We start from the raw sequence: 21930 nt of genomic DNA on the forward strand, positions 1-21930 counted from the left end.
AGCCCCAGTCTCTGTGCCTCTGTGCGAGCAGTGCCATGGGCAGATGAGGCTGAGTAACAGCTTTCCAGGGTAGCTCTTTTTGCGTGCAAGCTATCTGCAGACATTCGTATTTTCGGAGCGTGCCTGACCGAGGCCGCAAGCACGGACGCCAAATGATACGTTTGAAGTTTGAGGTGACAAGACAAGCAAGCAGCCCCAGTCTCTGTGCCTCTGTGCGAGCAGTGCCATGGGCAGATGAGGCTGAGCAACAGCTTTCCAGGCTAGCTCTTTCTGCCTGCGAGCTATCTGCAGACGTTCGCAATTTGTGAGCAGGGCTGCCGGAGGCCCCCTGCACGGACCCCCAATGCTACGTTTGAAGTTTGAGGTGTCAAGACAAGCAAGCAGCCCCAGTCTCTGTGCATCTATGCGAGCAGTGCCATGGGCAGATGAGGCTGAACAACAGCTTTCCAGGCTAGCTCTTTCTGGCTGCGAGCTATCTGCAGACGTTCGCATTTTCGGAGCAGGTCTGCCAGAGGCGCCCTGCACGGACCACCTAAGACATGTTTGAAGTTTGAGGTGGCAAGACAAGCAAGCAGCCCCAGTCTCTGTGCCTCTGTGCGAGCAGTGCCATGGGCAGATGAGGCTGAGCAACAGCTTTCCAGGCTAGCTCTTTCTGCCTGGGAACTATCTGCAGACGTTCGCATTTTCAGAGCAGGGCTGCCTGAGGCCCCTTGCACGGAGACCCTAATTTACGTTTGAAGTTGGAGTGGGCAAGACAAGCAAGCAGCCCCAGTCTCTGTGCCTATGTGCGAGCAGTGCCATCGGCAGATGAGGCTGAGCAACAGCTTTCCAGGCTAGCTCTTTCTGCCTGCGAGCTATCTGCAGATGTTCGCATTTTCAGAGCAGGGCTGACGAAGGCGCACGGCAGGGACCACCTAAGCTATGTTTGAAATCTGAGGTGGCAAGACAAGCAAGCAGCCCCAGTCTCTGTGCCTCTGTGCGAGCAGTGCCATGGGCAGATGAGGCTGAGTAACAGCTTTCCAGGGTAACTCTTTTTGCGTGCGAGCTATCTGCAGACATTCGTATTTTCGGAGCGTGCCTGACCGAGGCCGCAAGCACGGACGCCAAATGATACGTTTGAAGTTTGAGGTGACAAGACAAGCAAGCAGCCCCAGTGTCTGTGCCTCTGTGCGAGCAGTGCCATCGGCAGATGAGGCTGAGCAACAGCTTTCCAGGCTAGCTCTTTCTGCCTGCGAGCTATCTGCAGACGTTCGCAATTTGTGAGCAGGGCTGCCGGAGGCCCCCTGCACGTACCCCCAATGCTACGTTTGAAGTTTGAGGTGTCAAGACAAGCAAGCAGCCCCAGTCTCTGTGCCTCTATGCGAGCAGTGCCATGGGCAGATGAGGCTGAACAACAGCTTTCCAGGCTAGCTCTTTCTGGCTGCGAGCTATCTGCAGACGTTCGCATTTTCGGAGCAGGGCTGATGGATGCGTCCGGCACGGAGCACCTAAGATACGTTTGAAGTTTGAGGGGCAGGACAAGCAAGCAGCCCCAGTCTCTGTGCCTCTGTGCGAGCAGTGCCATGGGCAGATGAGGCTGAGCAACAGCTTTCCAGGCTAGCTCTTTCTGGCTGCCAGCTATCTGCAGACGTTCACATTTTCAGAGCAGGTATACCGGAGGAGCCCGGCATGGACCCCCAAAGCTACGTTTGAAGTTTGAGGGGGCAAGACAAGCAAGCAGCCCCGGTCTCTGTGCCTCTATGCGAGCAGTGCCATGGGCAGTTGAGGCTGAACAACAGCTTTCCAAGCTAGCTCTTTCTGGCTGCGAGCTATCTACAGACGTTCGCATTTTCGGAGCAGGGCTGCCAGAGGCGCCCTGCACGGACCACCTAAGCCGTGTTTGAAGTTTGAGGTGGCAAGACAAGCAAGCAGCCCCAGTCTCTGTGCCTCTGTGCAAGCAGTGCCATGGGCAGATGAGGCTGAGCAACAACTTTCCAGGCTAGCTCTTTCTGCCTGGGAGCTATCTGCAGACGTTCACATTTTCGGAGCAGGGCTGATGGATGCGTCCGGCACGGAGCACCTAAGATACGTTTGAAGTTTGAGGGGCAGGACAAGCAAGCAGCCCCAGTCTCTGTGCCTCTGTGCGAGCAGTGCCATGGCCAGATGAGGCTGAGCAACAGCTTTCCAGGCTAGCTCTTTTTGCGTGCGAGCTATCTGCAGACGTTCGCATTTTTGAAGCAGGTCTGCCAGAGGCGCCCGGCACGGACCACCTATGCTACATTTGAAGTTTGAGGTAGCTAGACAAGCAAGCAGCCCCAGTCTCTGTGCCTCTGTGCGAGCAGTGCCATGGGCAGATGAGGCTGAGCAACAGCTTTCCAGGCTAGCTCTTTCTGGCTGAGGACTATCTGCAGACATTCGTGATTTCGGAGCATGCCTGTCCGAGACCCTAAGCACGGACCCCAAATGATACGTTTGAAGTTTGAGGTAACAAGACAAGCAAGCAGCCCCAGTCTCTGTGCCTCTGTGCAAGCAGTGCCATGGGCAGATGAGGCTGAGCAACAGCTTTCCAGGCTAGCTCTTTCTGGCTGTGAACTATCTGCAGACGTTCGCATTTTCGGAGCAGGGATGGTAGAGGCGCCTGGCATGGACCACCTAAGCTACGTTTGAAGTGTGAGGGGGCAAGACAAGCAAGCAGCCCCAGTCTCTGTGCCTCTGTGCGAGCAGTGCCATGGGCAGATGAGGCTGAGCAACAGCTTTCCAGGCTAGCTTTTTCTGGCTGCGAGCTATCTGCAGACATTCGTGTTTTCGGAGCGTGCCTGCCCGAGGCCTTAAGCACGGACGCCAAATGATACGTTTGAAGTTTGAGGTGACAAGACAAGCAAGCAGCCCCAGTCTCTGTGCCTCTGTGCGCGCAGTGCCATGGGCAGATGAGTCTGAGCAACAGCTTTCCAGGCTAGCTCTTTCTGCCCGAGAGCTATCTGCAGACATTCGCATTTTCAGAGCAGGGCTGCCGGAGGCCCCCTGCATGGACCCCTAATGCTACGTTTGAAGTTTGAGGTGTCAAGACAAGCAAGCAGCCCCAGTCTCTGTGCCTCTATGCGAGCAGTGCCATGGGCAGATGAGGCTGAACAAGAGCTTTCCAGGCTAGCTCTTTCTGCCTGCGAGCTATCTGCAGACGTTCGCATTTTCGGAGCAGGGCTGCCAGAGGCGCCCTGCACGGACCACCTAAGCCGTGTTTGAAGTTTGAGGTGGCAAGACAAGCAAGCAGCCCCAGTCTCTGTGCCTCTGTGCGAGCAGTGCCATGGGCAGATGAGGCTGAGCAACAGCTTTCCAGGCTAGCTTTTTCTGGCTGCGAGCTATCTGCAGACATTCGTGTTTTCGGAGCGTGCCTGCCCGAGGCCTTAAGCACGGACGCCAAATGATACGTTTGAAGTTTGAGGGGGCAAGACAAGCAAGCAGCCCCAGTCTCTGTGCCTCTGTGCGAGCAGTGCCATGGGCAGATGAGGCTGAGAACCAGCTTTCCAGGCTAGCTTTTTCTGCCTGCAAGCTATCTGCAGACGTTCGCATTTTCGGAGCAGGGCTGCCTGAGGCGCCCGGAATGGACCACCTAAGATACGTTTGCAGTTTGAGGGGGCAAGACAAGCAAGCAGCCCCAGTCTCTGTGCCTCTATGCGAGCAGTGCCATGGGCAGATGAGGCTGAACAACAGCTTTCCAGGCTAGCTCTTTCTGGCTGCGAGCTATCTGCAGACGTTCGCATTTTCGGAGCAGGGCTGATGGATGCGTCCGGCACGGAGCACCTAAGATACGTTTGAAGTTTGAGGGGCAGGACAAGCAAGCAGCCCCAGTCTCTGTGCCTCTGTGCGAGCAGTGCCATGGGCAGATGAGGCTGAGCAACAGCTTTCCAGGCTAGCTCTTTCTGGCTGCCAGCTATCTGCAGACGTTCACATTTTCAGAGCAGGTATACCGGAGGAGCCCGGCATGGACCCCCAAAGCTACGTTTGAAGTTTGAGGGGGCAAGACAAGCAAGCAGCCCCGGTCTCTGTGCCTCTATGCGAGCAGTGCCATGGGCAGTTGAGGCTGAACAACAGCTTTCCAAGCTAGCTCTTTCTGGCTGCGAGCTATCTGCAGACGTTCGCATTTTTGGAGCAGGGCTGCCAGAGGCGCCCTGCACGGACCACCTAAGCCGTGTTTGAAGTTTGAGGTGGCAAGACAAGCAAGCAGCCCCAGTCTCTGTGCCTCTGTGCAAGCAGTGCCATGGGCAGATGAGGCTGAGCAACAACTTTCCAGGCTAGCTCTTTCTGCCTGGGAGCTATCTGCAGACGTTCACATTTTCGGAGCAGGGCTGATGGATGCGTCCGGCACGGAGCACCTAAGATACGTTTGAAGTTTGAGGGGCAGGACAAGCAAGTAGCCCCAGTCTCTGTGCCTCTGTGCGAGCAGTGCCATGGCCAGATGAGGCTGAGCAACAGCTTTCCAGGCTAGCTCTTTTTGCGTGCGAGCTATCTGCAGACGTTCGCATTTTTGAAGCAGGTCTGCCAGAGGCGCCCGGCACGGACCACCTATGCTACATTTGAAGTTTGAGGTAGCTAGACAAGCAAGCAGCCCCAGTCTCTGTGCCTCTGTGCGAGCAGTGCCATGGGCAGATGAGGCTGAGCAACAGCTTTCCAGGCTAGCTCTTTCTGGCTGAGGACTATCTGCAGACATTCGTGATTTCGGAGCATGCCTGTCCGAGACCCTAAGCACGGACCCCAAATGATACGTTTGAAGTTTGAGGTAACAAGACAAGCAAGCAGCCCCAGTCTCTGTGCCTCTGTGCAAGCAGTGCCATGGGCAGATGAGGCTGAGCAACAGCTTTCCAGGCTAGCTCTTTCTGGCTGTGAACTATCTGCAGACGTTCGCATTTTCGGAGCAGGGATGGTAGAGGCGCCTGGCATGGACCACCTAAGCTACGTTTGAAGTGTGAGGGGGCAAGACAAGCAAGCAGCCCCAGTCTCTGTGCCTCTGTGCGAGCAGTGCCATGGGCAGATGAGGCTGAGCAACAGCTTTCCAGGCTAGCTTTTTCTGGCTGCGAGCTATCTGCAGACATTCGTGTTTTCGGAGCGTGCCTGCCCGAGGCCTTAAGCACGGACGCCAAATGATACGTTTGAAGTTTGAGGTGACAAGACAAGCAAGCAGCCCCAGTCTCTGTGCCTCTGTGCGCGCAGTGCCATGGGCAGATGAGTCTGAGCAACAGCTTTCCAGGCTAGCTCTTTCTGCCCGAGAGCTATCTGCAGACATTCGCATTTTCAGAGCAGGGCTGCCGAAGGCCCCCTGCATGGACCCCTAATGCTACGTTTGAAGTTTGAGGTGTCAAGACAAGCAAGCAGCCCCAGTCTCTGTGCCTCTATGCGAGCAGTGCCATGGGCAGATGAGGCTGAACAAGAGCTTTCCAGGCTAGCTCTTTCTGCCTGCGAGCTATCTGCAGACGTTCGCATTTTCGGAGCAGGGCTGCCAGAGGCGCCCTGCACGGACCACCTAAGCCGTGTTTGAAGTTTGAGGTGGCAAGACAAGCAAGCAGCCCCAGTCTCTGTGCCTCTGTGCGAGCAGTGCCATGGGCAGATGAGGCTGAGCAACAGCTTTCCAGGCTAGCTTTTTCTGGCTGCGAGCTATCTGCAGACATTCGTGTTTTCGGAGCGTGCCTGCCCGAGGCCTTAAGCACGGATGCCAAATGATACGTTTGAAGTTTGAGGGGGCAAGACAAGCAAGCAGCCCCAGTCTCTGTGCCTCTGTGCGAGCAGTGCCATGGGCAGATGAGGCTGAGAACCAGCTTTCCAGGCTAGCTTTTTCTGCCTGCAAGCTATCTGCAGACGTTCGCATTTTCGGAGCAGGGCTGCCTGAGGCGCCCGGAATGGACCACCTAAGATACGTTTGCAGTTTGAGGGGGCAAGACAAGCAAGCAGCCCCAGTCTCTGTGCCTCTGTGCGAGCAGTGCCATGGGCAGATGAGGCTGAGCAACAGCTTTCCAGGCTAGCTCTTTCTGCCTGCGAGCTATCTGCCGACGTTCTCATTTTCAGAGCAGGGCTGACGGAGGGCCCCTGCACGGACCCCCAAAGTTACGTTTGAAGTTTAAGGTGCCAAGACAAGCAAGCAGCCCCAGTCTCTGTGCCTCTGTGCAAGCAGTTCCATGCGTAGATGAGGCTGAGCAACAGCTTTCCAGGCTAGCTCTTTCTGGCTGGGACCTATCTGCAGACATTCGCATTTTCGGAGCAGGGATGGTAGAGGCGCCTGGCACGGACCACCTAAGCTACGTTTGAAGTGTGAGGGGGCAAGACAAGCAAGCAGCCCCAGTCTCTGTGCCTCTGTGCGAGCAGTGCCATGGGCAGATGAGGCTGAGCAACAGCTTTCCAGGCTAGCTCTTTCTGGCTGCCAGCTATCTGCAGACGTTCACATTTTCAGAGCAGGGATACCGGAGGAGCCCGGCATGGACCCCCAAAGCTACGTTTGAAGTTAGGGTGGCAAGACAAGCAACCAGCCCCGGTCTCTGTGCCTCTGTGCAAGCAGTGCCATGCGTAGATGAGGCTGAGCAACAGCTTTCCAGGCTAGCTCTCTCTGGCTGGGAACTATCTGCAGACATTCGCATTTTCGGAGCAGGGCTGCCGGAGGCCACCTGCACGGACCCCCAATGTTACGTTTGAAGTTTGAGTTGTCAAGACAAGCAAGCAGCCCCAGTCTCTGTGCCTCTATGCGAGCAGTGCCATGGGCAGTTGAGGCTGAACAACAGCTTTCCAAGCTAGCTTTTTCTGGCTGCGAGCTATCTGCAGACGTTCGCATTTTCGGAGCAGGGCTGCCAGAGGCGCCCTGCACGGACCACCTAAGCCGTGTTTTAAGTTTGAGGTGGCAAGACAAGCAAGCAGCCCCAGTCTCTGTGCCTCTGTGCGAGCAGTGCCATGGGCAGATGAGGCTGAGCAACAGCTTTCCAGGCTAGCTCTTTCTGCCTGGGAGCTATCTGCAGACCTTCGCATTTTCGGAGCAGGGCTGATGGATGCGTCCGGCACGGAGCACCTAAGATACGTTTGAAGTTTGAGGGGCAGGACAAGCAAGCAGCCCCAGTCTCTGTGCCTCTGTGCGAGCAGTGCCATGGGCAGATGAGGCTGAGCAACAGCTTTCCAGGCTAGCTCTTTTTGCGTGCGAGCTATCTGCAGACGTTCGCATTTTTGGAACAGGTCTGCCAGAGGCGCCCGGCATGGACCACCTATGCTACGTTTGAAGTTTGAGGTAGCTAGACAAGCAAGCAGCCCCAGTCTCTGTGCCTCTGTGCGAGCAGTGCCATGGGCAGATGAGGCTGAGCAACAGCTTTCCAGGCTAGCTCTTTCTGCCTGCGAGCTATCTGCAGATGTTCGCATTTTCAGAGCAGGGCTGACGTAGGCGCACGGCAGGGACCACCTAAGCTATGTTTGAAATCTGAGGTGGCAAGACAAGCAAGCAGCCCCAGTCTCTGTGCCTCTGTGCGTGCAGTGCCATGGGCAGATGAGGCTGAGCAACAGCTTTCCAGGCTAGCTCTTTCTGGCTGAGGACTATCTGCAGACATTCGTGATTTCGGAGCATGCCTGTCCGAGGCCCTAAGCACGGACCCCAAATGATACGTTTGAAGTTTGAGGTAACAAGACAAGCAAGCAGCTTCAGTGTCTGTGCCTCTCTGCGAACAGTGCCATGGGCAGATGAGACTGAGCAACAGCTTTCCAGGCTAGCTCTTTCTGCCCGCGAGCTATCTGCAGACGTTCGCATTTTCAGATCAGGGTTGCCGGAGGCGCACGGCATGGACCGCCTAAGATACTTTTGAAGTTTGAGGGGGCAAGACAAGCAAGCAGCCCCAGTCTCTGTGCCTCTGTGCGAGCAGTGCCATGGCCAGATGAGGCTGAGCAACAGCTTTCCAGGCTAGCTCTTTCTGCCTGCGAGCTATCTGCAGATGTTCGCATTTTCAGAGCAGGGCTGCCGGAGGCGCACGGCAGGGACCACCTAAGCTATGTTTGAAATCTGAGGTGGCAAGACAAGCAAGCAGCCCCAGTCTCTGTGCCTCTGTGCGAGCAGTGCCATGGGCAGATGAGGCTGAGCAACAGCTTTCCAGGCTAGATCTTTCTGGCTGAGGACTATCTGCAGACATTCGTGTTTTCGGAGCATGCCTGCCCGAGGCCCTAAGCACGGACCCCAAATGATACGTTTGAAGTTTGAGGTAACAAGACAAGCAAGCAGCTCCAGTGTCTGTTCCTCTGTGCGAGCAGTGCCATGGGCAGATGAGGCTGAGCAACAGCTTTCCAGGCTAGCTCTTTCTGGCTGCCAGCTATCTGCAGACGTTCACATTTTCAGAGCAGGGTTACGGGAGGCGCCCGGCATGGACCCCCCAAAGCTACGTTTCAAGTTAGGGTGGCAAGACAAGCAAGCAGCCCCAGTCTCTGTGCCTCTGTGCAAGCAGTGCCATGCGTAGATGAGGCTGAGCAACAGCTTTCCAGGCTAGCTCTTTCTGGCTGGGAACTATCTGCAGACATTCGCATTTTCGGAGCAGGGATGGTAGAGGCGCCTGGCACGGACCACCTAAGCTACGTTTGAAGTGTGAGGGGGCAAGACAAGCAAGCAGCCCCAGTCTCTGTGCCTCTGTGCGAGCAGTGCCATGGGCAGATGAGGCTGAGCAACAGCTTTCCAGGCTAGCTCTTTCTGGCTGCCAGCTATCTGCAGACATTCACATTTTCAGAGCAGGGATACCGGAGGAGCCCGGCATGGACCCCCAAAGCTACGTTTGAAGTTAGGGTGGCAAGACAAGCAACCAGCCCCGGTCTCTGTGCCTCTGTGCAAGCAGTGCCATGCGTAGATGAGGCTGAGCAACAGCTTTCCAGGCTAGCTGTCTCTGGCTGGGAACTATCTGCAGACATTCGCATTTTCGGAGCAGGGCTGCCGGAGGCCACCTGCACGGACCCCCAATGCTACGTTTGAAGTTTGAGGTGTCAAGACAAGCAAGCAGCCCCAGTCTCTGTGCCTCTATGCGAGCAGTGCCATGGGCAGTTGAGGCTGAACAACAGCTTTCCAAGCTAGCTCTTTCTGGCTGCGAGCTATCTGCAGACGTTCGCATTTTCGGAGCAGGGCTGCCGGAGGCGCCCTGCACGGACCACCTAAGCCGTGTTTGAAGTTTGAGGTGGCAAGACAAGCAAGCAGCCCCAGTCTCTGTGCCTCTGTGCGAGCAGTGCCATGGGCAGATGAGGCTGAGCAACAACTTTCCAGGCTAGCTCTTTCTGCCTGGGAGCTATCTGCAGACGTTCACTTTTTCGGAGCAGGGCTGATGGATGCGTCCGGCACGGAGCACCTAAGATACGTTTGAAGTTTGAGGGGCAGGACAAGCAAGCAGCCCCAGTCTCTGTGCCTCTGTGCGAGCAGTGCCATGGGCAGATGAGGCTGAGCAACAGCTTTCCAGGCTTGCTCTTTTTGCGTGCGAGCTATCTGCAGACGTTCGCATTTTTGGAGCAGGTCTGCCGAAGGCGCCCGGCACGGACCACCTATGCTACGTTTGAAGTTTGAGGTAGCTAGACAAGCAAGCAGCCCCAGTCTCTGTGCCTCTGTGCGAGCAGTGCCATGGGCAGATGAGGCTGAGCAACAGCTTTCCAGGCTAGCTCTTTCTGGCTGAGGACTATCTGCAGACATTCGTGATTTCGGAGCATGCCTGTCCGAGACCCTAAGCACGGAACCCAAATGATACGTTTGAAGTTTGAGGTAACAAGACAAGCAAGCAGCCCCAGTCTCTGTGCCTCTGTGCAAGCAGTGCCATGCGTAGATGAGGCTGAGCAACAGCTTTCCAGGCTAGCTCTTTCTGGCTGTGAACTATCTGCAGACGTTCGCATTTTCGGAGCAGGGATGGTAGAGGCGCCTGGCATGGACCACCTAAGCTACGTTTGAAGTGTGAGGGGGCAAGACAAGCAAGCAGCCCCAGTCTCTGTGCCTCTGTGCGAGCAGTGCCATGGGCAGATGAGGCTGAGCAACAGCTTTCCAGGCTAGCTTTTTCTGGCTGCGAGCTATCTGCAGACATTCGTGTTTTCGGAGCGTGCCTGCCCGAGGCCTTAAGCACGGACGCCAAATGATACGTTTGAAGTTTGAGGTGACAAGACAAGCAAGCAGCCCCAGTCTCTGTGCCTCTGTGCCAGCAGTGCCATGGGCAGATGAGTCTGAGCAACAGCTTTCCAGGCTAGATCTTTCTGCCCGAGAGCTATCTGCAGACATTCGCATTTTCAGAGCAGGGCTGCCGGAGGCCCCCTGCATGGACCCCTAATGCTACGTTTGAAGTTTGAGGTGTCAAGACAAGCAAGCAGCCCCAGTCTCTGTGCCTCTATGCGAGCAGTGCCATGGGCAGATGAGGCTGAGCAACAGCTTTCCAGGCTAGCTCTTTCTGGCTGCGAGCTATCTGCAGACGTTCGCATGTTCGGAGCAGGGCTGCCAGAGGCGCCCTGCACGGACCACCTAAGCCGTGTTTGAAGTTTGAGGTGGCAAGACAAGCAAGCAGCCCCAGTCTCTGTGCCTCTATGCGAGCAGTGCCATGGGCAGATGAGGCTGAGCAACAGCTTTCCAGGCTAGCTCTTTCTGGCTGCGAGCTATCTGCAGACGTTCGCATTTTCGGAGCAGTGCTGAAGAATGCGTCCGGCACGGAGCACCTAAGATACGTTTGAAGTTTCAGGGGCAAGACAAGCAAGCAGCCCCAGTCTCTGTGCCTCAGTGCGAGCAGTGCCATGGGCAGATGAGGCTGAGCAACAGCTTTCCAGGCTAGCTCTTTCTGCCTGCGAGGTATCTGCAGACGTTCATATTTTCAGAGCAGGGTTGCCGGAGGCTCCCGGCATGGACCGCCTAAGATACGTTTGAAGTTTGAGGGGGCAAGACAAGCAAGCAGCCCCAGTCTCTGTGCCTCTGTGCGAGCAGTGCCATGGGCAGATGAGGCTGAGTAACAGCTTTCCAGGGTAGCTCTTTTTGCGTGCGAGCTATCTGCAGACGTTCGCATTTTCGGAGCAGGTCTGCCAGAGGCGCCCGGCACGGACCACCTATGCTACGTTTGAAGTTTGAGGTAGCTAGACAAGCAAGCAGCCCCAGTCTCTGTGCCTCTGTGCGAGCAGTGCCATGGGCAGATGAGGCTGAGCAACAGCTTTCCAGGCTAGCTCTTTGTGGCTGCGAGCTATCTGCAGATGTTCGCATTTTCAGAGCAGGGCTGCCGGAGGCGCACGGCAGGGACCACCTAAGCTATGTTTGAAATCTGAGGTGGCAAGACAAGCAAGCAGCCCCAGTCTCTGTGCCTCTGTGCGAGCAGTGCCATGGGCAGATGAGGCTGAGCAACAGCTTTCCAGGCTAGCTCTTTCTGGCTGCGAGCTATCTGCAGATGTTCGCATTTTCAGAGCAGGGCTGACGGAGGCGCACGGCAGGGACCACCTAAGCTATGTTTGAAATCTGAGGTGGCAAGACAAGCAAGCAGCCCCAGTCTCTGTGCCTCTGTGCGTGCAGTGCCATCGGCAGATGAGGCTGAGCAACAGCTTTCCAGGCTAGCTCTTTCTGGCTGGGAACTATCTGCAGACGTTCGCATTTTCGGCGCAGGGATATTAGAGGCGCCTGGCACGGACCACCTAAGCTACGTTTGAAGTGTGAGGGGGCAAGACAAGCAAGCAGCCCCAGTCTCTGTGCCTCTGTGCGAGCAGTGCCATGGGCAGATGAGGCTGAGCAACAGCTTTCCAGGCTAGCTCTTTCTGGCTGCGAGCTATCTGCAGACATTCGTGTTTTCGGAGCGTGCCTGCCCGAGGCCCAAAGCACGGACGCCAAATAATACGTTTGAAGTTTGAGGTGACAAGACAAGCAAGCAGCCCCAGTCTCTGTGCCTCTGTGCGAGCAGTGCCATGGGCAGATGAGTCTGAGCAACAGCTTTCCAGGTTAGCTCTTTCTGCCTGCGAGCTATCTGCAGACGTTCACAATTTGTGAGCAGGACTGCTAGAGCCGCCCAGCACGGTCCACCTAAGATACGTTTGAAGTTTGAGGTGGCAAGACAAGCAAGCAGCCCCATTCTCTGTGCCTCTATGCGAACAGTGCCATGGGCAGATGAGGCTGAGCAACAGCTTTCCAGGCTAGCTCTTTGTGGCTGCGAGCTATCTGCAGATGTTCGCATTTTCAGAGCAGGGCTGACGGAGGCGCACGGCAGGGACCCCCAAAGCTACGTTTCAAGTTAGGGTGGCAAGACAAGCAACCAGCCCCAGTCTCTGTGCCTCTGTGCAAGCAGTGCCAAGCGTAGATGAGGCTGAGCAACAGCTTTCCAGGCTAGCTCTTTCTGGCTGGGAACTATCTGCAGACGTTCGCATTTTCGGCGCAGGGATATTAGAGGCGCCTGGCACGGACCACCTAAGCTACGTTTGAAGTGTGACGGGGCAAGACAAGCAAGCAGCCCCAGTCTCTGTGCCTCTGTGCGAGCAGTGCCATGGGCAGATGAGGCTGAGCAACAGCTTTCCAGGCTAGCTCTTTCTGGCTGCGAGCTATCTGCAGACATTCGTGTTATCGGAGCATGCCTGCCCGAGGCCCCAAGCACGGACGCCAAATGATACTTTTGAAGTTTGAGGTGACAAGACAAGCAAGCAGCCCCAGTCTCTGTGCCTCTGTGCGCGCAGTGCCATGGGCAGATGAGGCTGAGCAACAGCTTTCCAGGCTAGCTCTTTGTGGCTGCCAGCTATCTGCAGACGTTCACATTTTCATGGCAGGGTTACCGGAGGCGCCCGGCATGGACCCCCAAAGCTACGTTTGAAGTTAGGGTGGCAAGACAAGCAAGCAGCCCAGTCTCTGTGCCTCTGTGCAAGCAGTGTCATGCGTAGATGAGGCTGAGTAACAGCTTTCCAGGCTAGCTCTTTCTGGCTGGGAACTATCTGCAGACGTTCGCATTTTCGGAGCAGGGATGGTAGAGGCGCCTGGCACGGACCACCTATGCTACGTTTGAAGTGTGAGGGGGCAAGACAAGCAAGCAGCCCCAGTGTCTGTGCCTCTGTGCGAGCAGTGCCATGGGCAGTGAGGCTGAGCAACAGCTTTCCAGGCTAGCTCTTTGTGGCTGCGAGCTATCTGCAGATGTTCGCATTTTCAGAGCAGGGTTACCGGAGGGGCCCGGCATGGACCCCCAAAGCTACGTTTCAAGTTAGGGTGGCAAGACAAGAAACCAGCCCCAGTCTCTGTGCCTCTGTGCAAGCAGTGCCATGCGCAGATGAGGCTGAGCAACAGCTTTCCAGGCTAGCTCTTTCTGGCTGGGAACTATCTGCAGACGTTCGCATTTTCGGCGCAGGGATATTAGAGGCGCCTGGCACGGACCACCTAAGCTACGTTTGAAGTGTGAGGGGGCAAGACAAGCAAGCAGCCCCAGTCTCTGTGCCTCTGTGCGAGCAGTGCCATGGGCAGATGAGGCTGAGCAACAGCTTTCCAGGCTAGCTCTTTCTGGCTGCGAGCTATCTGCAGACATTCGTGTTTTCGGAGCGTGCCTGCCCGAGGCCCCAAGCACGGACGCCAAATGATACTTTTGAAGTTTGAGGTGACAAGACAAGCAAGCAGCCCCAGACTCTGTGCCTCTGTGCGCGCAGTGCCATGGGCAGATGAGGCTGAGCAACAGCTTTCCAGGCTAGCTCTTTGTGGCTGCCAGCTATCTACAGACGTTCACATTTTCATGGCAGGGTTACCGGAGGCGTCCGGCATGGACCCCCAAAGCTACGTTTGAAGTTAGGGTGGCAAGACAAGCAAGCAGCCCCGGTCTCTGTGCCTCTGTGCAAGCAGTGTCATGCGTAGATGAGGCTGAGTAACAGCTTTCCAGGCTAGCTCTTTCTGGCTGGGAACTATCTGCAGACGTTCGCATTTTCGGAGCAGGGATGGTAGAGGCGCCTGTCACGGACCACCTATGCTACGTTTGAAGTGTGAGGGGGCAAGACAAGCAAGCAGCCCCAGTGTCTGTGCCTCTGTGCGAGCAGTGCCATGGGCAGATGAGGCTGAGCAACAGCTTTCCAGGCTAGCTCTTTCTGGCTGCGAGCTATCTGCAGACATTCGCATTTTCAGAGCATGGCTGCCAGAGGTGCCCGTCATGGACCGACTAAGCTACGTTTGACGTTTGAGGTGGCAAGACAAGCAAGCAGACCCAGTCTCTGTTACTCTGTGCGAGCAGTGCCATGGGCAGATGAGGCTGAGCAACAGCTTTCCAGGCTAGCTCTTTCTGCCTGCGAGCTATCTGCAGACATTCGCATTTTCAGAGCAGGGCTGCCGGAGGCCCCCTGCACGGACCCCCAATGCTACGTTTGAAGTTTGAGGTGTCAAGACAAGCAAGCAGCCCCAGTGTCTGTGCCTCTGTGCGAGCAGTGCCATGGGCAGATGAGGCTGAGCAACAGCTTTCCAGGCTAGCTCTTTCTGCCCGCGAGCTATCTGCAGACATTCGCATTTTCAGAGCAGGGTTGCCGGAGGCGCCCGGCACGGACCGCCTAAGCTACGTTTGAACTTTGAGGGGCAAGACAAGCAAGCAGCCCCAGTCTCTGTTCCTCTGTGCGAGCAGTGCCATGGGCAGATGAGGCTGAGTAACAGCTTTCCAGACTAGCTCTTTCTGGCTGCGAGCTATCTGCAGACGTTCCCATTTTCGGAGCAGGGCTGATGGATGCGTCCGGCACGGAGCACCTAAGATACGTTTGAAGTTTGAGGGGCAAGACAAGCAAGCAGCCCCAGTCTCTGTGCCTCAGTGCGAGCAGTGCCATGGGCAGATGAGGCTGAGCAACAGCTTTCCAGGCTAGCTCTTTGTGGCTGCGAGCTATCTGCAGATGTTCGCATTTTCAGAGCAGGGCTGACGGAAACGCACGGCAGGGACCACCTGAGCTATGTTTGAAATCTGAGGTGGCAAGACAAGCAAGCAGCCCCAGTCTCTGTGCCTCTGTGCGAGCAGTGCCATGGGCAGATGAGGCTGAGCAACAGCTTTCCAGGCTAGCTCTTTCTGGCTGAGGACTATCTGCAGACATTCGTGTTTTCGGAGCATGCCTGCCCGAGGCCCTAAGCAAGGACCCCAAATGATACGTTTGAAGTTTGAGGTAACAAGAGAAGCAAGCAGCCCCAGTGTCTGTGCCTCTGTGCGAGCAGTGCCATGGGCAGATGAGTCTGAGCAACAGCTTTCAAGGTTAGCTTTTTCTGCCTGCGAGCTATCTGCAGACGTTCGCAATTTGTGAGCAGGACTACTAGAGCCGCCCAGCACCGTCCACCTAAGCTACGTTTGAAGTTTGAGGTGGCAAGACAAGCAACCAGCCCCAGTCTCTGTGCCTCTGTGCAAGCAGTGCCATGCGTAGATGAGGCTGAGCAACAGCTTTCCAGGCTAGCTCTTTCTGGCTGGGAACTATCTGCAGACGTTCGCATTTTCGGAGCAGGGATGGTAGAGGCGCCTGGCACGGACCACCTAAGCTACGTATGAATTTTGACGGCACAAGACAAGCAAGCAGCCCCAGTCTCTGTGCCTCTGTGCGAGCAGTGCCATGGGCAGATGAGGCTGAGCAACAGCTTTCCAGGCTAGCTCTTTCTGGCTGCCAGCTATCTGCAGACATTCACATTTTCAGAGCAGAGTTACCGGAGGCGCCCAGCATGGACACCCAAAGCTACGTTTGAAGTTAGGGTGGCAAGACAAGCAAGCAGCCCCAGTCTCTGTGCCTCTGTGCAAGCAGTGCCATGCGTAGATGAGGCTGAGCAACAGCTTTCCAGGCTAGCTCTTTCTGGCTGGGGACTATCTGCAGACGTTCGCATTTTCGGAGCAGGGATGGTAGAGGCGCCTGGCACGGACCACCTATGCTACGTTTGAAGTGTGAGGGGGCAAGACAAGCAAGCAGCCCCAGTGTCTGTGCCTCTGTGCGAGCAGTGCCATGGGCAGATGAGGCTGAGCAACAGCTTTCCAGGCTAGCTCTTTCTGGCTGCGAGCTATCTGCAGACATTCGCATTTTCAGAGCAGGGCTGTCAGAGGTGCCCGTCATGGACCGCCTAAGCTACATTTGACGTTTGAGGTGGCAAGACAAGCAAGCAGCCCCAGTCTCTCTGCCTCTGTGCGAGCAGTGCCATGGGCAGATGAGGCTGAGCAACAACTTTCCAGGCTAGCTCTTTCTGGCTGCGAGCTATCTGCAGACGTTCGCATTTTCGGAGCAGGGCTGAAGGATGCGTCCGGCACGGAGCACCTAAGATACGTTTGAAGTTTGAGGGGCAAGACAAGCAAGCAGCCCCAGTCTCTGTGCCTCACTGCGAGCAGTGCCATGGGCAGATGAGGCTGAGCAACAACTTTCCAGGCTAGCTCTTTCTGGCTGCGAGCTATCTGCAGATGTTCTCATTTTCAGGGCATGGCTGACGGAGGAGCACGGCACGGACCACCTAATCTATATTTGAAATCTGAGGTGGCAAGACAAGCAAGCAGCCCCGGTCTCTGTGCCTCTGTGCAAGCAGTGTCATGCGTAGATGAGGCTGAGCAACAGCTTTCCAGGCTAGCTCTTTCTGGCTGGGAACTATCTGCAGACGTTCGCATTTTCGGAGCAGGGATGGTAGAGGCGCCTGGCACGGACCACCTATGCTACGTTTGAAGTGTGAGGGGGCAAGACAAGCAAGCAGCCCCAGTGTCTGTGCCTCTGTGCGAGCAGTGCCATGGGCAGATGAGGCTGAGCAACAGCTTTCCAGGCTAGCTCTTTCTGGCTGCGAGCTATCTGCAGACATTCGCATTTTCAGAGCATGGCTGCCAGAGGTGCCCGTCATGGACCGACTAAGCTACGTTTGACGTTTGAGGTGGCAAGACAAGCAAGCAGACCCAGTCTCTGTTCCTCTGTGCGAGCAGTGCCATGGGCAGATGAGGCTGAGCAACAGCTTTCCAGGCTAGCTCTTTCTGCCTGCGAGGTATCTGCAGACATTCGCATTTTCAGAGCAGGGCTGCCGGAGGCCCCCTGCACGGACCCCCAATGCTACGTTTGAAGTTTGAGGTGTCAAGATAAGCAAGCAGCCCCAGTCTCTGTGCCTCTATGCGAGCAGTGCCATGGGCAGATGAGGCTGAACAACAGCTTTCCAGGCTAGCTCTTTCTGCCCGCGAGCTATCTGCAGACGTTCGCATTTTCGGAGCAGGGCTGCCAGAGGCGCCCTGCACGGACCACCTAAGCTACGTTTGAAGTTTGAGGTGGCAAGACAAGCAAGCAGCCCCAGTCTCTGTGCCTCTGTGCGAGCAGTGCCATGGGCAGATGAGGCTGAGCAACAACTTTCCAGGCAAGCTCTTTCTGGCTGCGAGCTATCTGCAGACGTTCGCATTTTCGGAGCAGGGCTGAAGGATGCGTCCGGCACGGAGCACCTAAGATACGTTTGAAGTTTGAGGGGGCAAGACAAGCAAGCAGCCCCAGTCTCTGTGCCTCTGTGCGAGCAGTGCCATGGGCAGATGAGGCTGAGCAACAGCTTTCCAGGCTAGCTCTTTCTGCCCGCGAGCTATCTGCAGACATTCGCATTTTCAGAGCAGGGTTGCCGGAGGCGCCCGGCACGGACCGCCTAAGCTACGTTTGAACTTTGAGGGGCAAGACAAGCAAGCAGCCCCAGTCTCTGTTCCTATGTGCGAGCAGTGCCATGCGTAGATGAGGCTGAGTAACAGCTTTCCAGACTAGCTCTTTCTGGCTGCGAGCTATCTGCAGACGTTCCCATTTTCGGAGCAGGGCTGATGGATGCGTCCGGCACGGAGCACCTAAGATAAGTTTGAAGTTTGAGGGGCAAGACAAGCAACCAGCCCCAGTCTCTGTGCCTCAGTGCGAGCAGTGCCATGGGCAGATGAGGCTGAGCAACAGCTTTCCAGGCTAGCTCTTTCTGCCTGCGACGTATCTGCAGACGTTCATATTTTCAGAGCAGGGTTGCCGGAGGCACCCGGCATGGACCGCCTAAGATACGTTTGAAGTTTGAGGGGGCAAGACAAGCAAGCAGCCCCAGTCTCTGTGCCTCTGTGCGAGCTGTGCCATTGGCAGATGAGGCTGAGTAACAGCATTCCAGGCTAGCTCTTTGTGGCTGCGAGCTATCTGCAGATGTTCGCATTTTTGGAGAAGGTCTGCCAGAGGCGCCCGGCACGGACCACCTATGCTACGTTTGAAGTTTGAGGTAGCTAGACAAGCAAGCAGTCCCAGTCTCTGTGCCTCTGTGCGAGCAGTGCCATGGGCAGATGAGGCTGAGCAACAGCTTTCCAGGCTAGCTCTTTGTGGCTGTGAGCTATCTGCAGATGTTCGCATTTTCAGAGCAGGGGTGACGGAGGCGCACGGCAGGGACCACCTGAGCTATGTTTGAAATCTGAGGTGGCAAGAGAAGCAAGCAGCCCCAGTGTCTGTGCCTCTGTGCGAGCAGTGCCATGGGCAGATGAGGCTGAGCAACAGCTTTCCAGGTTAGCTTTTTCTGCCTGCGAGCTATCTGCAGACGTTCGCAATTTGTGAGCAGGACTACTAGAGCCGCCCAGCACCGTCCACCTAAGCTACGTTTGAAGTGTGAGGGGGCAAGACAAGCAAGCAGCCCCAGTCTCTGTGCCTCTGTGCGCGCAGTGCCATCGGCAGATGAGGCTGAGCAACAGCTTTCCAGGCTAGCTCTTTCTGGCTGGGAACTATCTGCAGACGTTCGCATTTTCGGAGGAGGGATGGTAGAGGCGCCTGGCACGGACCACCTAAGCTACGTATGAATTTTGACGGCACAAGACAAGCAAGCAGCCCCAGTCTCTGTGCCTCTGTGCGAGCAGTGCCATGGGCAGATGAGGCTGAGCAACAGCTTTCCAGGCTAGCTCTTTCTGGCTGCCAGCTATCTGCAGACATTCACATTTTCAGAGCAGGGTTACCGGAGGCGCCCAGCATGGACCCCCAAAGCTACGTTTGAAGTTAGGGTGGCAAGACAAGCAAGCAGCCCCAGTCTCTGTGCCTCTGTGCAAGCAGTGCCATGCGTAGATGAGGCTGAGCAACAGCTTTCCAGGCTAGCTCTTTCTGGCTGCGAGCTATCTGCAGACATTCGCATTTTCAGAGCAGGGCTGTCAGAGGTGCCCGTCATGGACCGCCTAAGCTACGTTTGAAGTTTGAGGTGGCAAGACAAGCAAGCAGCCCCAGTCTCTCTGCCTCTGTGCGAGCAGTGCCATGGGCAGATGAGGCTGAGCAACAACTTTCCAGGCTAGCTCTTTCTGGCTGCGAGCTATCTGCAGACGTTCGCATTTTCGGAGCAGGGCTGAAGGATGCGTCCGGCACGGAGCACCTAAGATACGTTTGAAGTTTGAGGGGCAAGACAAGCAAGCAGCCCCAGTCTCTGTGCCTCAGTGCGAGCAGTGCCATGGGCAGATGAGGCTGAGCAACAACTTTCCAGGCTAGCTCTTTCTGGCTGCGAGCTATCTGCAGATGTTCTCATTTTCAGGGCATGGCTGAAGGAGGAGCACGGCACGGACCACCTAATCTATATTTGAAATCTGAGGTGGCAAGACAAGCAAGCAGCCCCAGTCTCTGTGCCTCTGTGCGAGCAGTGCCATGGGCAGATGAGGCTGAGCAACAGCTTTCCAGGCTAGCTCTTTCTGGCTGCGAGCTATCTGCAGATGTTCGCATTTTCAGAGCAGGGCTGCGGGAGGCGCACGGAAGGGACCACCTAAGCTATGTTTGAAATCTGAGGTGGCAAGACAAGCAAGCAGCCCCAGTCTCTGTGCCTCTGTGCGAGCAGTGCCATGGGTAGATCAGGCTGAGCAACAGCTTTCCAGGCTAGCTCTTTCTGGCTGAGGACTATCTGCAGACATTCGTGTTTTCGGAGCATGCCTGCCCGAGGCCCTAAGCACGGACCACAAATGATACGTTTGAAGTTTGAGGTAACAAGACAAGCAAGCAGCCCCAGTGTCTGTGCCTCTGTGCGAGCAGTGCCATGGGCAGATGAGACTGAGCAACAGCTTTCCAGGCTAGCTCTTTCTGCCCGCGAGCTATCTGCAGTCGTTCGCATTTTCAGATCAGGGTTGCCGGAGGCGCCCGGCACGGACCGCCTAAGATACGTTTGAAGTTTGAGGTGGCAAGACAAGCAAGCAGCCCCAGTCTCTGTGCCTCTGTGCGAGCAGTGCCATGGGCAGATGAGGCTGAGCAACAGCTTTCCAGGCTAGCTCTTTCTGCCTGGGAGCTATCTGAAGACGTTCGAATTTTTGGAGCAGAACTGATGGAGGCATCCGGCACGGACCACCTAAGCTACGTTTGATGTTTGGGTGGCAAGACAAGCAAGCAGCCCCAGTCTCTGTTCCTCTGTGTGAGCAGTGACATGGGCAGATGAGGCTGAGCAACAGCTTTCCAGGCTAGCTGTTTCTGGCTGCCAGCTATCTGCAGACGTTCACATTTTCATAGCAGGGTTACCGGAGGCGCCCGGCATGGACCCCCAGAGCTACGTTTCAAGTTAGGGTGGCAAGACAAGCAAGCAGCCCCAGTCTCTGTGCCTCTGTGCAAGCAGTGCCATGCGTAGATGAGGCTGAGCAACAGCTTTCCAGGCTAGCTCTCTCTGGCTGGGAACTATCTGCAGACGTTCGCATTTTCGGAGCAGGGATGGTAGAGGCGCCTGGCACGGACCACCTAAGCTACGTTTGAAGTGTGAGGTGGCAAGACAAGCAAGCAGCCCCAGTCTCTGTGCCTCAGAGCGAGAAGTGCCATGGGCAGATGAGGCTGAGCAACAGCTTTCCAGGCTAGCTCTTTCTGGCTGCGAGCTATCTGCAGACATTCGCATTTTCAGAGCAGGGCTGACAGAGGTGCCCGACATGGACCGCCTAAGCTACGTTTGACGTTTGAGGTGGCAAGACAAGCAAGCAGCCCCAGTCTGTGCCTCTATGCGAGCAGTGCCATGGGCAGATGAGGCTGAACAACAGCTTTCCAGGCTAGCTCTTTCTGGCTGCGAGCTATCTGCAGACGTTCGCATTTTCGGACCAGGGCTGCCAGAGGCGCCCTGCACGGACCACCTAAGCCATGTTTGAAGTTTGAGGTGGCAAGACAAGCAAGCAGCCCCAGTCTCTGTGCCTCTATGCGAGCAGTGCCATGGGCAGATGAGGCTGAGCAACAACTTTCCAGGCTAGCTCTTTCTGGCTGCGAGCTATCTGCAGACGTTCTCATTTTCGGAGCAGGGATGATGGATGCGTCCGGCACGGAGCACCTAAGATACGTTTGAAGTTTGAGGGGCAGGACAAGCAAGCAGCCCCAGTGTCTGTGCCTCTGTGCGAGCAGTGCCATGGGCAGATGAGGCTGAGCAACAGCTTTCCAGGCTAGCTCTTTCTGGCTGCGAGCTATCTGCAGACATTCGCATTTTCAGAGCAGGGCTGTCAGAGGTGCCCGTCATGGACCGCCTAAGCTAAGTTTGACGTTTGAGGTGGCAAGACAAGCAAGCAGCCCCAGTCTCTGTGCCTCTGTGCGAGCAGTGCCATGGGCAGATGAGGCTGAGCAACAGCTTTCCAGGCTAGCTCTTTCTGGCTGCGAGCTATCTGCAGACGTTCGCATTTTCGGAGCAGGGCTGAAGGATGTGTCCGGCACGGAGCACCTAAGATACGTTTGAAGTTTGAGGGGCAAGACAAGCAAGCAGCCCCAGTCTCTGTGCCTCAGTGCGAGCACTGCCATGGGCAGATGAGGATGAGCAACAACTTTCCAGGCTAGCTCTTTCTGGCTGCGAGCTATCTGCAGATGTTCTCATTTTCAGGGCATGGCTGACGGAGGCGCACGGCACGGACCACCTAATCTATATTTGAAATCTGAGGTGGCAAGACAAGCAAGCAGCCCCAGTCTCTGTGCCTCTGTGCGAGCAGTGCCATGGGCAGATGAGGCTGAGCAACAGCTTTCCAGGCTAGCTCTTTCTGACTGCGATCTATCTGCAGACGTTCGTGTTTTCGGAGTATGTCTGCCCGAGGCCCCAAGCACGGACTCCAAATGATACGTTTGAAGTTTGAGGTGGCAAGACAA

The sequence above is a fragment of the Opisthocomus hoazin genome, chromosome 14 (genome assembly GCF_030867145.1).
Source record: "Opisthocomus hoazin isolate bOpiHoa1 chromosome 14, bOpiHoa1.hap1, whole genome shotgun sequence".
Lineage (NCBI taxonomy): Eukaryota > Metazoa > Chordata > Aves > Opisthocomiformes > Opisthocomidae > Opisthocomus > Opisthocomus hoazin.